Raw genomic sequence first — 12721 nt, 5'->3', positions numbered from 1 at the left:
GTAGCTAATAATAAATATTTTATGGCGTTTTTTAGACAAACACCAAAATCTCCTGTGTTGTGCCAGAGGGATGAGAGCCCAGACACTGTTGCCTCTGGTTGAGGTGGCTTAATGCTGCAGTTCATTGTAAGAGACAGAGAGCTACAGCTAGTGCTTTTGTTGGTAGATGGTGATCCAAGTTCTCCTTCCAAGCCTTTTCACCCAAGCCTAGAACAAAGCACACAGCAGAGGTCACTGGCTGAAATGTATTTTCAGTCTGTGCTGGTTGTCTATGTGATGGTAGACTCAGTACATGGGAAAGAAGTTGAGACTTTTTCCAGAAACTCATTCTTGTCCAGTTTGGACAAGACTTTATTTCCAGCTGTGGGAAAGCTCCTGTGCTCTGTCCAGAAAATGTAACTAACTATCTTCCATGAAGTCTTAGATTCTTTTATTTTTTTTTAATCTCCAAAGCTGGAAAATTCTACCTATTTATTTAAGCATTGGCTCAAAAAAAAAAAAAAATCTAGCTGATTCTATCTGTCAAATGGCTCTAAATTCTTGGAGTGTGGGGACAAAACTCTTCCCAGCAGGAAAAAGCAAATGCCGACTTCCTACTATTGTATTTCTTGGATGAGGAATGATTATCAAATGAAACTTCATGCGCAGCAGGGACACAGTCTGAAGTTCTAGGATGCTTGATGGAGGAGTAGAAAGAATTATTGAACGCTTTTAGTTGAAGGTAAGAAATGGAGCTTCCACCTTTCATTTTAAGAACATCCTTACTTTTGCAGTTAAAGGCTTATTGCCCTCTTTGACGCAGACTTTTTATATTCTGTTACAGTTTTAAAAATTCCATTTTAAAACTTGGAAGATTATTGACATTAGTTGGGTGTTTTGATGTTCTGCATTACTGTAGTCAGTACTAATATGAAAACAGTTTCATGCCACAAGAGCTCACTTTTGCAGTTTGGTTTTCTACTACCTTTTTATGAAAATAACAGTAATGCTATGTGGGAATCAGCTGGAGTTCAGGAAATGTGAAAGAATAAATGCATATTCATAGTGTAACCCTTTTGTGATGCATGTAAATCCTTCTCTGAGTTACAAGAACTGGGAATTTTTATCATGTTTATAAGATTTATATCTAAGATTCAGCTAATAAATGTAGTTTAATATGCAGCGTAACATCTTCTCATACAATTTATGTGTTAAGATTTATGTTACAGTGTTTTATGTGAGTTAGTGTGTAATACAATAGAAATAGTCTAATTATCGTGTTGGAGATCTGCATTTCTGAAATAGTCTACAGAGTGAAGGGATTTTCCTTTTAAAGGTGTACCTACACAGTTTGGGGGTGGCTTGGGAGGTTTGTTTTTGTTTTTTAGTTGTTTTTCTCCCCTGACTGCAGCAGTCAGATGCTGTGATTGCCTGGCTTTCAGCCTAGAACCATATGGTGGATGGCTGTGTGGTTCTGTGTGGGGAAGACACACTGGGCGTGAGGCTGTAGCAGTATTTGGGCATGTAGCGTGTTGCGTCTAGGATTCCAGATACTGTGTTAGGTGTAAGTGGCTTAGGTTTGGTTTGGTGTGCTGAAAATAGGTTCCTCAGCTTTAGAAAGTTTATCAGTCATCTAATCTGGAATTTCTGTATTTTTCCTATAGAGGTAGTGTTTCTTAGTTACCTAATGCAGAAGAACTGAGCAACTTCCCTGTTTACAGAGACCTCCTTATCTTGACCAAGACCAGAAAAATGAAATAGCAATCATCCTACAAATTCTGATGTGATAGAAAAAGGTATGCTTGGGGTATCATGAATTATTCCTCTTTCTGCTTTTCCCAGTAGACCCGTTTTAGCACTATGTCACCAACTATGTCAACATGCAAGGGGGTGCCTTGTCTCCAAATTCTTTCATCTTTTGTTTTCTAATTTTCTTTAAAACTTGGGAATTTTGAGAAAATTCCATTCCTTTCCTGTGAGTATGCTAGAAAAAATTGTCTCTGAAATAATAAACAATAAATAAATAAGTACACACAAATGTAGCTTTTCAAGGACATTTGGGGTTCCCCCATCCCCTCTGGAGGTGGTACATTGAAGGACAGAATGCATCTCAAGCCTTGTTAAATAATTTCATACGTTTAGAAGCCAAATATTAACTGCAGCTGTACAGTTTTCTGCTTGTTCTGCTAGGGTTCTGTCGTGCTGCTCCTCCAGACAGACCTTAACCCCAGGCCTATTTGTAGCAACATTTTGAATAATACAAGCTGTAGTTAGTCATGTGTTGCCAGAAGCCTCTATGAGTCGTGGAACTGCAGGCTAATATTGAATTTACTTGACCTTTCTAGCTCGTGTTTTTAACTATGCATATCTTGGCACTGAAGACCGGCCATGCTGTAGATAAACCATTTACTAACAAGACCAAAACCCTGAAGAAGCTGCTTTATGATTATTGCTACTTGGTTCTGCTTATCCTTTTGTTTTGCTGTAACGGTGATCACAAATGACAATGCTCAGGTGGTATTCTAGTATTCAGAAAACAAACACCAGCACTACCCATTAAGGGTTTATTGGCCAGTTACTATATTACATGCTCTGTACTCAAATAACAACTTTTGTCAAAATTCTGGTGTCACTTGCTTTGATTATAGAAGGACAAGCAGCTGCTTATAGTACGTAAGAATATTGATGTTTTTACGAGTGATTTGAAAATACCTAGAAGAAAAGGAAGAACTTTTATTCGTCCTTACACCGGACGGGACGTGTCCGGGAGCAGGCACGGACAGTAGTACAGGTGCAGCAGTCCAGCACCAGCCAAGAGGCTGTATGGTGCACAGTAGTGTGTTTTGTTCACTTTTGGTGTAGTAAGGGATACAAAAGAGCGGTGCTGACATGAACTAGAGTTAAGTACGTGTTGTAGTCTTTCTAGGCACAGAGATCTTTACGTATTTATTTCCTTGACAAATGCATGGGAGAATCCAGACCATGGTTCTGAGAGTAACTGTTTGGAGAGGTCGTGGCACCCAGGAGAAATGGGTCCTAGACAGTGCACAAAGCATTTTTGAATGGAGCAGTTACCCAAGACCGAGCTACTCAGAATCTCTGCAAGTCCCTGTCTGAGGAAAAGGATGTCAGTTGCTTGCTCTGTCACTCAGTCCTTTTTTAGCAAAGAAGAATGACTTCGTTCTGCTGGTTTATTCTGATATGATTGATGTGATGTGTGTTACTTTTATTGCTGTTGAGATAGCTGATGAGAGCAATGGAGGGAAAAAGAGATGGGGTAGTAAAAGTGGGATTATAAGTACCATTCTTGGGATGGAAGGGGAGATGGCCAGTCACAGACAAGTGCTTTGCTCTGTAAGACTGCTGTCAGCTGTCACTGGGGAATTTGTTTTAGGAAAACAGGTTTGATTTGATTTCGGAGTTAGGTGCAAACAGTGTGCACGTTTGTGCGTGTGTGCATGGAAGAAGGAGGGAAGTAGGTGAAGGGGAGGAGGAAACACACAGGGAAGATGAGCAGAAATGTAGGTATTGAAGTCCCTTCTGCTCCACTCTTACTGCCACGTTTCTTCGTTGGTGCGATAATTTCTGTACTAATTTCTGGTTTATGTGCTAATAGCAGAGGCAAAATAGTCGCAAGAGACTTAGGGAGTGAATTCCAGCAGCTCTTCTGGTAACTTGTTTTCTGATCTCTTAATTAAAAGTTCTGGATGGAACAGGGGCCCTTCACTGCCCCAGCTGTTACTGTCATCAGTGTTTAATCCTGCTTTATAATGGGTCTGTTCTGGACCTTTTATTTCAAATTTTGTCATCACCTTAATAGTATTGCAATGATAATGTGGTACTTTAAAGCATCAGTAGCTCTTCAGTCTTTCTTATTTGTGTTAACACTCTTATTAACAGTTAGCGTTACAGGTTATGGGTTTCCATATGTGCCCTGCAATTTAGTTGCTTGGTAAGGCAGATCTCTGGGTCGCAATTATTCAAACAGTCCAGACTTCTGCTGCACACGGGTGTGATGACAGATGGCATAGCGATGCCAGATTGCAGAAGGGTTGCACTAGTGTGTCACTGTCACGTTATTTGGGTACAGCCTTCAGAAGCTACTGGTCTGTTCCCTTTTGCTGCCCAGAATCTACAGGCAGGTTGTCCTTTGGACAGCACTTGGGGAAGGAGAAGGAGAGGCTTTCTTCCACTGCAGCTTTCTAGGGCATCCTGGCAGAGGTAGTCGTCATTTGTTTTTCATGAATTCATTGGGTAATGGAGTGGTTTTTGGCTATATATAGTGCATGATGAAGTCAATATTTCAGCACTTTGAGGTTTGGCAGAAAAAAGGATTGACATCTTTTATTGACTAAATTTGTTAGGAGCAGGGCGGATCTACAACCCATGAGTTTATTTTTAAAATATGGAAAGGTTTATTACCATGTTGCTGAAATCTTTGTTGTTGGGCATAAGATTGAGGTGTTAAGAGACTTACAGAGTAAAACTATTTGACATTATCTTTGCTCCCATTACTAAAAAGTAAAAATTGGGATTTGAGAGGGCAGCAGTGTGAGCATACTTTTTTTTAACAAATTTTGTTGAAAAGTGAGTTATGACCGCTACCTATAAAACCTCAAAGTTTTATATATTGTCTTCTCTCTGAAGTATTTGATATTTAGGGAAAAGCTTATCTATCTTGTGAAAAGTATACAAAATATTTAATTTATCCTGGGCTATATATGCTTATATCTTGTACACTCCTTGTCACCTGGTGATAATTCTTGTTTAAAAGAAGCAATAGCTATTGCAGGTCTAGAGTATGAATTTTCACAAAATCCAGGATTGCTACTTAATTCCTATTAGCCAGGTATACATGTTCTGGTTAATGTGTTGCTCGTTGTCCAGGTTACTGGATGCAAGTTATTTGTTATGCCATATAATTTAATGGAAATGATTGTTTCTGACTTCACTGCACTTCATAGGTGGGAACCTGTAGTTGTATTTCATAGTTTATCTTCAGATTTTCAAAAATTCCCTGGGATCCAACACCAGGACATGCAGGAATGGTTCAGAGCTGCACCAGGGCAGGTTCAGACTGGACGTGAGGAAGCATTTCTTTACCAGGAGAGTGGTCAGGCCCTGGAACAGGCTTCCTGGAGAGGGGGTCGATGCCCCAGGCCTGTCAGTGTTTAGGAGGCATTTGGTCACAGCCCTTCAAAACGTGCTTGAACTCTTGGCCAGCCCTGAAGTGCTCGGGCAGTTGGACTAGATGATCCTTGTATGTCCCTCCCAACTGAAGTGACTCTGCCCTCTACTCTGCCCTCTACTCTGCCCTCTACTCTGCCCTCTACTCTGCCCTCTACTCTGCCCTCTACTCTGCCCTCTACTCTGCCCTCTACTCTGCCCTCTACTCTGCCCTCTACTCTGCCCTCTACTCTGCCCTCTACTCTGCCCTCTACTCTGCCCTCTACTCTGCCCTCTACTCTGCCCTCTACTCTGCCCTCTACTCTGCCCTCTACTCTGCCCTCTACTCTGCCCTCTACTCTGCCCTCTACTCTGCCCTCTACTCTGCCCTCTACTCTGCCCTCTACTCTGCCCTCTTTAAAAAATAGGAAAAATTGCAAAAGTACTGATGACAGTAGCAAGCAAAATAGCTCTGTTCCAGTTGTTCAACAAAATTAGGGGCTTCTGGTGTTCATGTATTTGTTCATCAGAAAAAGAAGTGTTTGCAAAGTTGTCCTCTTGGCCTGTCAGAGGAACTGCTTTCCTTATAGAGCTGAATGTCAACTGGGTTGTGATTTGCAATTCACTGTGTTTTAGTTTGCTTAGACAAACAGAAAACCAATGTCATTTCTCCTGCTCAGGAATCTACTGCTGTAACCCATGGAAGAAGAATAAACTCGCGTTATTTATTTATTTAATATTGCAAAGGGCCAACATGCTGTAAGTAACACTTTTTTTTTTCTGCTTGATTGCTTATAATGGCAAAATGCCTTGAGGCCTAAAATACATTAAAGTGTTGTATTTTTGTTTTTTTTTTTTTTTTTTAAATGACACTGTGGCTTCCAAAAAAAATATAATTGGGCAAAGTTACAGACATCAGTTTTTCTTCAGCATGAAGTCACGCATCAGTTCACAAGCAGTGTCTAGATGAAGTGATTACAAAAAATAAAAGACAAGATTATTACAGGGCTAGCCATTACAGCAATAAGCAGGAAGAGAAATCTAGTGGGCTGCTTTGTGGCCGATGTCTAATACTGTTTTCTGCATTCTTACTGTAAAGAGTGGCCAGTGAGACTGCTCTCCCAACACCTCAGAACTAGATTCTGCATTGCCTCAATCATTGGTGCCCAGATATAATGTCTGTTTGGAAATGGCATGCGTTAAAAAACAGACAGAAATTCAGCCTTATCTCTCTTCGTGCCTTTGCTCAATCCCAACAGCTTTCCCCATTTTTGTAGGTTTGGCTTTTATAGTACTTTATACCAACAGGGGGCAAGAAATTTTTTTGCAGTCCCAAATGATTGTATTATGATTCATCTGTTCTGTTTCTTTATATGTAAAATGTTTCTGTTTTAGAGGGTGAATTCTCTTCACAAGAATGTTAAATTTATCTGTGTTGTATTGATAGCAGTTTTAAAATAGACATGCATGTTGTTCTGTGCTGATCTAGCAGTATTTTTCTTAAATATCTTCTGATACTTTCCAGTGAGATCCTCTGAGAATCCTCCATCTCCTTTAAATGCCAAGAGATAAAAATTAGGCATGTAATAACCTGGCCAAGGCATAAGCTATTCACCAAGTCCAGCCGCTTTCCGGCTCACAGAAGAGTTTTCCAGTACAATTGCTCTCAAAACATGAAAGATATTTGCTGAATGACCTAGTAATGGCAGCGTGAGATTCATGCGCTCTGCTTGTACATGTGAGGTTGATCTGCAGTTTGGGAAAAATCTTTGTGTCCTGAAGTATTTAATTCGAATGGTGATAACGTACCTGTTTTGTCAAGAAAGTAATGGATTTTCATTCAGGGGAGAGAAGTTTTCTGATAATTTATATTTGTTTCTTAGCAGATCAGTAAATCCAATTAAAAAGCTTTCATCAGAAGTGCACCAAGTTTTTACTTTAAACTTCAAACTGAAGTAATCAATTTTTATGTTATTACATAGGGATGCTAAGGCACAAGCATGTAGGGAAATGGAAGGGTTCGTCCACAGAAATTTAAGGTGAGATGTAATCTCATGAAATGTGAGAGCAATCACAAACAAACGGCAGAGGAGGACAGTGAGACAGTTAAAAGCAGAATAAACAGCCATCAACGTTCAGTAATTGCTGTATCTAAGGAAGCTACTTAGAAACGGACATATGTGATATCTTATGTAATACGGTGATTAAATCTTTCCTTGCCTGTCAGGGAAATACGATATATGGAAAATATGTCAGACTTTTCCTTCAGGATAGGAAAGATACTGCTAAAATAACAATGAACTTTTTGATAAAGTAAGGAAGACCAGATTTTAATTTGGATGAAACCTGGCTTTCCTCCCCAAGGTGATTGTTTTCCAGATCTGGACCATATAAGAGGCTTCAACTAGTGGAGTGCTGGATCTGTCACTGTGCTTGGGATATATTAATTCATTGCACTTTCCCATCTGCCTGCAGGTTCTGGGTGCCTTCTGTAGGATCCATTTTTGTGCCGGCAGGGTGAGTTAATCGACCTGAGCTGCTGGAAAATGAATCCGTTTCACTTAGTGGTCAAAAAATTACTTCATCTAATGCATGAGAAGAAAATGTCTCCCGAGAGGGATCCCAGATGCCGGTAGCCTGATGGTTAGGGCATTTAGGTGGGTGTTAGCCAATGTTACTAAATTCCAGCTCCAAATTCAGCAGAACAAGATGCATTTGAACTTGTCTCAGCTACATTGTAAGATTGGTCTACAATGGGGTATTGTGTTTAGAGTATGTTACCTCTTCCCATTCATTTTCTCTCGTGTTCTGAAGGGTAAGCATACACCAGTCACTCCTCCCTTATGGTTTTGCCCAGGGTGCCTAGGCTGAGACGGTATTTTTTTTTTCTGTGAAAGTACTGAGAGGGCTCAGGGAAGGGCAGGGCTTCAGAGCAGCTCTGTGATATTGAGTATCTGAAACCTGGATATCTGGATGGCTTTGCTGGTGAAAATCAAAATGCAGACTTCATGTGTATCTACGTTTAGGTGGCACTTGACTGGGGATGCTGATGGTCTTGATTTCAGTGTTGGATAAGAGTTGCTTCAAGTTCAGCTGTGTCTCATGGAATTCCTTCAGTGGTAAGCTTTAAGACAGGACCAAAAGTTTGTCAGGAATATAATTTGACAAATGGGAGAATGATTTGTTTGGTTCACTTTTGAGAATATTGCATAAGGACTTGTGACATAAAGAGAAAGCATAGGTACAAACACGAGTAGCACCAAAACCCAGAATCTCTAACATTTCAAGTATAACAAGAGCCTGAGAGACTCGGCAGATACACAGGTCATACTTGGTTTACAACTGCCTCCCTCACCCAGAGCTTTTGCATAGGCAACATCATCTTTAGATTGTGTTAAGAATTTGAAACAACCCTGTTCTACAAAAGACTTAAAAATTTGATATCTATAATCTTTCATCAACCATTTCTCACTTGTTTTGACCTACTGCAGACTTGTAAGAAAAAAAAAAAAACAACCAAAAACTTGGCATCACATTTCTCACCCAGTCCGGACAGGATATATTTCTGTAGTTTGTAGTGTTGTGTGCACTGTATTTAATGTCATATCACTTCTAAGTAACTGTAGGTTTTTCTGTGCTGCTGTAGCATCTGACATTTTTAGTACTATTGTTTGTTGTGCAGTCCATGCTCTGCTAAAACAGAGGAGTTGATGTAGTTAATTGCATATATTTTTCTTCAAAGGAGAACTTGGGAGGTTTGAAGGGGAAGGTTCAGTATTTTTATGTGTAAAATGCTATGGGTTGTTTGTAAAAATGAAACAATGCAGCCTTTCTCTCCCCTGTGATCTAGCAGCAGCTTGACAGCACATGTGTGCAGGTAATACACAGAATTTATTCCAGAGCCTTTCCACCCAAGAGCTTGCCACGCCTGTGATAACCCGGGAACCCTGTCGCCCCTGAGCTCTAATACTGTGTTGTTCAGTCTCAGTGATTATCCTTCCTTGCCCCCTCCTTCGCACCCACACATCCTAAATTTTGTTTGCATTGTGTGGGATTTATCTTCATTTGTTTTACTTTCTGAGTTTTATTACTTCGGGTTTGGGTTAGCTGAATGAAAATATGGTGAGTGGTTTAAATGTATGCTTGTATTTAAGGTGGTACTTGCTTAATATACCTGATGAACATTTTTACCATTTCGCCCCCCTCCCTTCTTATATTTTCCCTGGTGTAAGTAAAAATCTGCATTGACAGTGAACTGTTCAGCCTCAGGTCCTAGACTGAGACATGGAAATTGTGGTCTTCCTATTTCAGAGTGGTCCTGTCCTGTGCTGCTGTGCGCACTTGGAAGTTTGCTGCAGGCCATCTCCTGGTCTGCCGCTGCAGACAGCCTGATTTACACTGAGTTCTGTCTGTCTGTGTTTCTTCTCTTCTTTCTTTCTCATGTGGTTGATCTAGGCAGAGAAGAAACAGAGATGAAACGGAGCAATGTCATTTTAGCAGACAATTGAAGAAAAGCTAATTAGCACTTTGTTTTGAATTTTAAGTGGCTTCTGCTTGTGCACTATGGGTTGAAGAACTCCCTTCTACGCCTGACCTGATTACATTAATTACTATTCTTGGTGTAGACCATTTCTATTACTTGGAATTAATTTTTGTATAAGGCTAGATCCTCAGTTGGTGTTCGTGGGTGTAATTCTGTGATGCACAAGGCAGAGGAACACTTTATACCTGCTCACAGTTTGGGCTGGGTTTGGTGTCGTTAGATCATGCTTTAGGGATACAGGCACCATACCAAGGGTGAGACATGTAGTTCTACCGGTCAGGAACTGCCGCCTGAGGAGTCCCTTCATAGCAGGCATTTAAACCCTTTAAACATAGCTCCCTTTGACTCCAGAATTCTCCAGATGCAGGTGAGTCTGCATTGTGCTCATCTGGAAGTACCGCAGTCCAAGAGGGCCCCTGCAAGGTTTCTCTCTGAACTGGGGCACCAAAAAACCCCCAGTGCATCTGTGTTTTAGGTGCCCTGAAGAGCTTGTTTTGAACACTTAGGCACTGCTCAGCAGTGAGACTGGGATCCCTGCAAGAAGCTTGGGGATGTTGTCTACATCATGTGGTGGAAAAGAATGTGGTTGTGTCTGCCTCTCAGCCCATCGTGTTATAACAGGTAAAACCTGTCAGCTATGAGTTGGGAGACCTTGGTTCAGGCCTTTCTATACAGAAAATGCTGAAATTCTCGTCTGCCAAACTACAGTCTTTCCTAGACAGTCATTTTATGTGCATGTTGTTAAAAGTATGCTACTGTAAAAGAAAAAACTAAAGATGCGGAGGTTGTATAAGTAGATAGGCATCCATCACCTAGGAACTAAGAACACTGATAATATGTCTTTAATTATTCTTGGCATAGGGTTATTGTTTTGAGCATTTAGGGGTTTTTTTGTGTCTTTTTTTTTTTTTTTTTCTGTAAAGAGTACTTAATGTGAAATGAAGCAAGAATTGGCTTAGGGAAGAGGTTTTGGTTCACCTTTTTCTGCAAGATGATACGGAAATTTTTAGTAGCCTGCAGAAGGAAAGAGCTGTGCTGAAAGATAACCTTGGCTGCAGGAAGCAGCTGTCTTACCATTTCAATACCAGTTTACAAGACAGGTGAAATAATCTCTGTATCTTTTGCATGTTAAGTTCTATGGATTAAAATAAAAAAGAAAATATATTTTATTTATGACATTACTAAAGTGGTCTGTTAGGAATTGGTGCATCATGTGACATCAGATGCATGCATAGCCAATGAATAGTCAGTTATCACCTACTTAATAATGTTTTTTTCATGTGTGTTTATTCCTGTGTTAATGCTAGAGACTTGCACACTTCATTTCCAAAAAATACTTTCGTTCGGAAGAAAAAAAGTTATACATGCACATTCAACTTTGAATGTTGTTATCGCTTTTATAACAAAGAAATGAAAATTGAGGATTGTTTGCCACGTAATTGTAGGTACTTCTTGATAAATGTCCTTATATATTTGATTATGATGTTACAGCTGGAATGGTTAAATATTTTTTTCCCGTGTGTGCACATCATCTAAAAGGAGACAATTTAAGTAACAAACCTTGTACAATTTAATAATCTTTGCCATCAAATGAAGGTTGTCTGTCATGGATGAGTAGTTTTCTTTTCTAAAGCATTTTGCTGAAGGCAGCCTGTTTGTCATTTTAATGTGTTTCAGCTTGGTGTTTGTAAAAGGTGGATGTCTACAATAAACATTTCATTTTTTTCCTCCACTTTATGTGGAGAGCTAGTCCTTCAGAGGAGGCTTTTTTTTTTTCCTTTTAGTATCTAGCTTCTCAAATTTTTATGTGGTTTTGTATTGTATTTTATTGGAGAGAACATATTGCTGCCTCCTTGTTTAGACTGTCAGATTGCCTGTCTTACCTGTGTCGTGATTAACAGCCTTATGGCAATTTCAGTTGCATGCATATAAAAGACAACATTGATGACATTTGTATTTATCTCTGTTTTAATACGATTTAGCACTGAAGCTAGGAGAAAAACACCCCAACATACCTCCTCCACCCCCCCAGCAATACGTGACAAGCCAGCTGCTGACTGACAAACTGTAAAAGACTTCTGAATTGCCATTGATTTATTTTTAAAGTCCATCTCTTCCTCCTCCTGGAGAAACTTCAGAGTCGCCGTTCTTCTCATCTGTGGGATTATGTGCTGTTGCTAGCCTTTCATGGCCCTTTTATATCCTGATAACATGTCCACTAGGTGATCAGCGCAGCCCAGATACAGGTTTTTGTGGTGTTTGTGCTGCTTTGCACCATTTTGAAAACGTTAGAGCAGCACTGAGCAGCTTGACGGCCCTCTTCTCTGGGTGACATGTTCATGTATCTTCTACCCGCCCCAAAACCTGCTTTTTGTGTAGCTATGTCAGGTGTTCTGCGAATACTTTTCCGTAAAATTAGCAAATACTGAGTCCTGATTTAAAATAAATAGAAGTGTAGCGTTATCTCGGTAGATCTGCCTTTGCACCGTAGTGGCATCTGAGACGAGCGGGCAGACTCGGGGCCCGCTGGCTACTGCCCTTTGTGTTTGAACCAGTCGGTGACTTTTAGTGTCTCTTTTCACTTCCATGCTGGAGCTAATGCCTTTCTCTGGAGTTACCGGCTGTAGAAGTGCATGCGCTCACGCTCAGACAACCACGGCTCCTTTTTTTGCAACTGTTTTTTTTCCAGTGTGAGTGCAAGAAGCCCTCTCGTTGCCTCCGTCCTCGCCGGTGGATCAGTCCCGCTGGCGCTGAGGTCCCGTTTCAGGATGTCTGGTGGTGGGCTTGTCTGGGAGCCAAAGATGGAGGAGAAGATTGGTTCCAGGAGATCTCCATCTGCCTGCAGACTTCTCTAGTGGCAGTTCCGCATCCTTGGCAGCCAAAATTTGGCCTGAAGAAGCACCCGTTATGCTGGTTGTTAATATTTAATTTTAAAGGGGCAAAAAGATCATTCTGTTCTGGGTAACAGTATTTATTGCTGGTAATAATGCAGTAGACGGAGCCAGATTTAATTTTGGTCTGTTTTTTTTCTAG

General features: G+C 40.5%; 1 protein-coding gene across 5 annotated transcripts in view; it reads left to right on the top strand.

Moving 5' to 3' along the window:
- The window catches only part of MCTP1 (multiple C2 and transmembrane domain containing 1), a 280669-nt gene that overhangs the window by 11312 nt on the left and 256636 nt on the right, over positions 1–12721 (top strand). The gene's annotated exons all lie outside the window — the stretch shown is intronic.

The sequence above is a fragment of the Athene noctua genome, chromosome Z (assembly GCF_965140245.1).
Source record: "Athene noctua chromosome Z, bAthNoc1.hap1.1, whole genome shotgun sequence".
Classification (NCBI taxonomy): Eukaryota; Metazoa; Chordata; class Aves; order Strigiformes; family Strigidae; genus Athene; species Athene noctua.
This window is presented reverse-complemented; position numbering and strand designations above follow the sequence as displayed.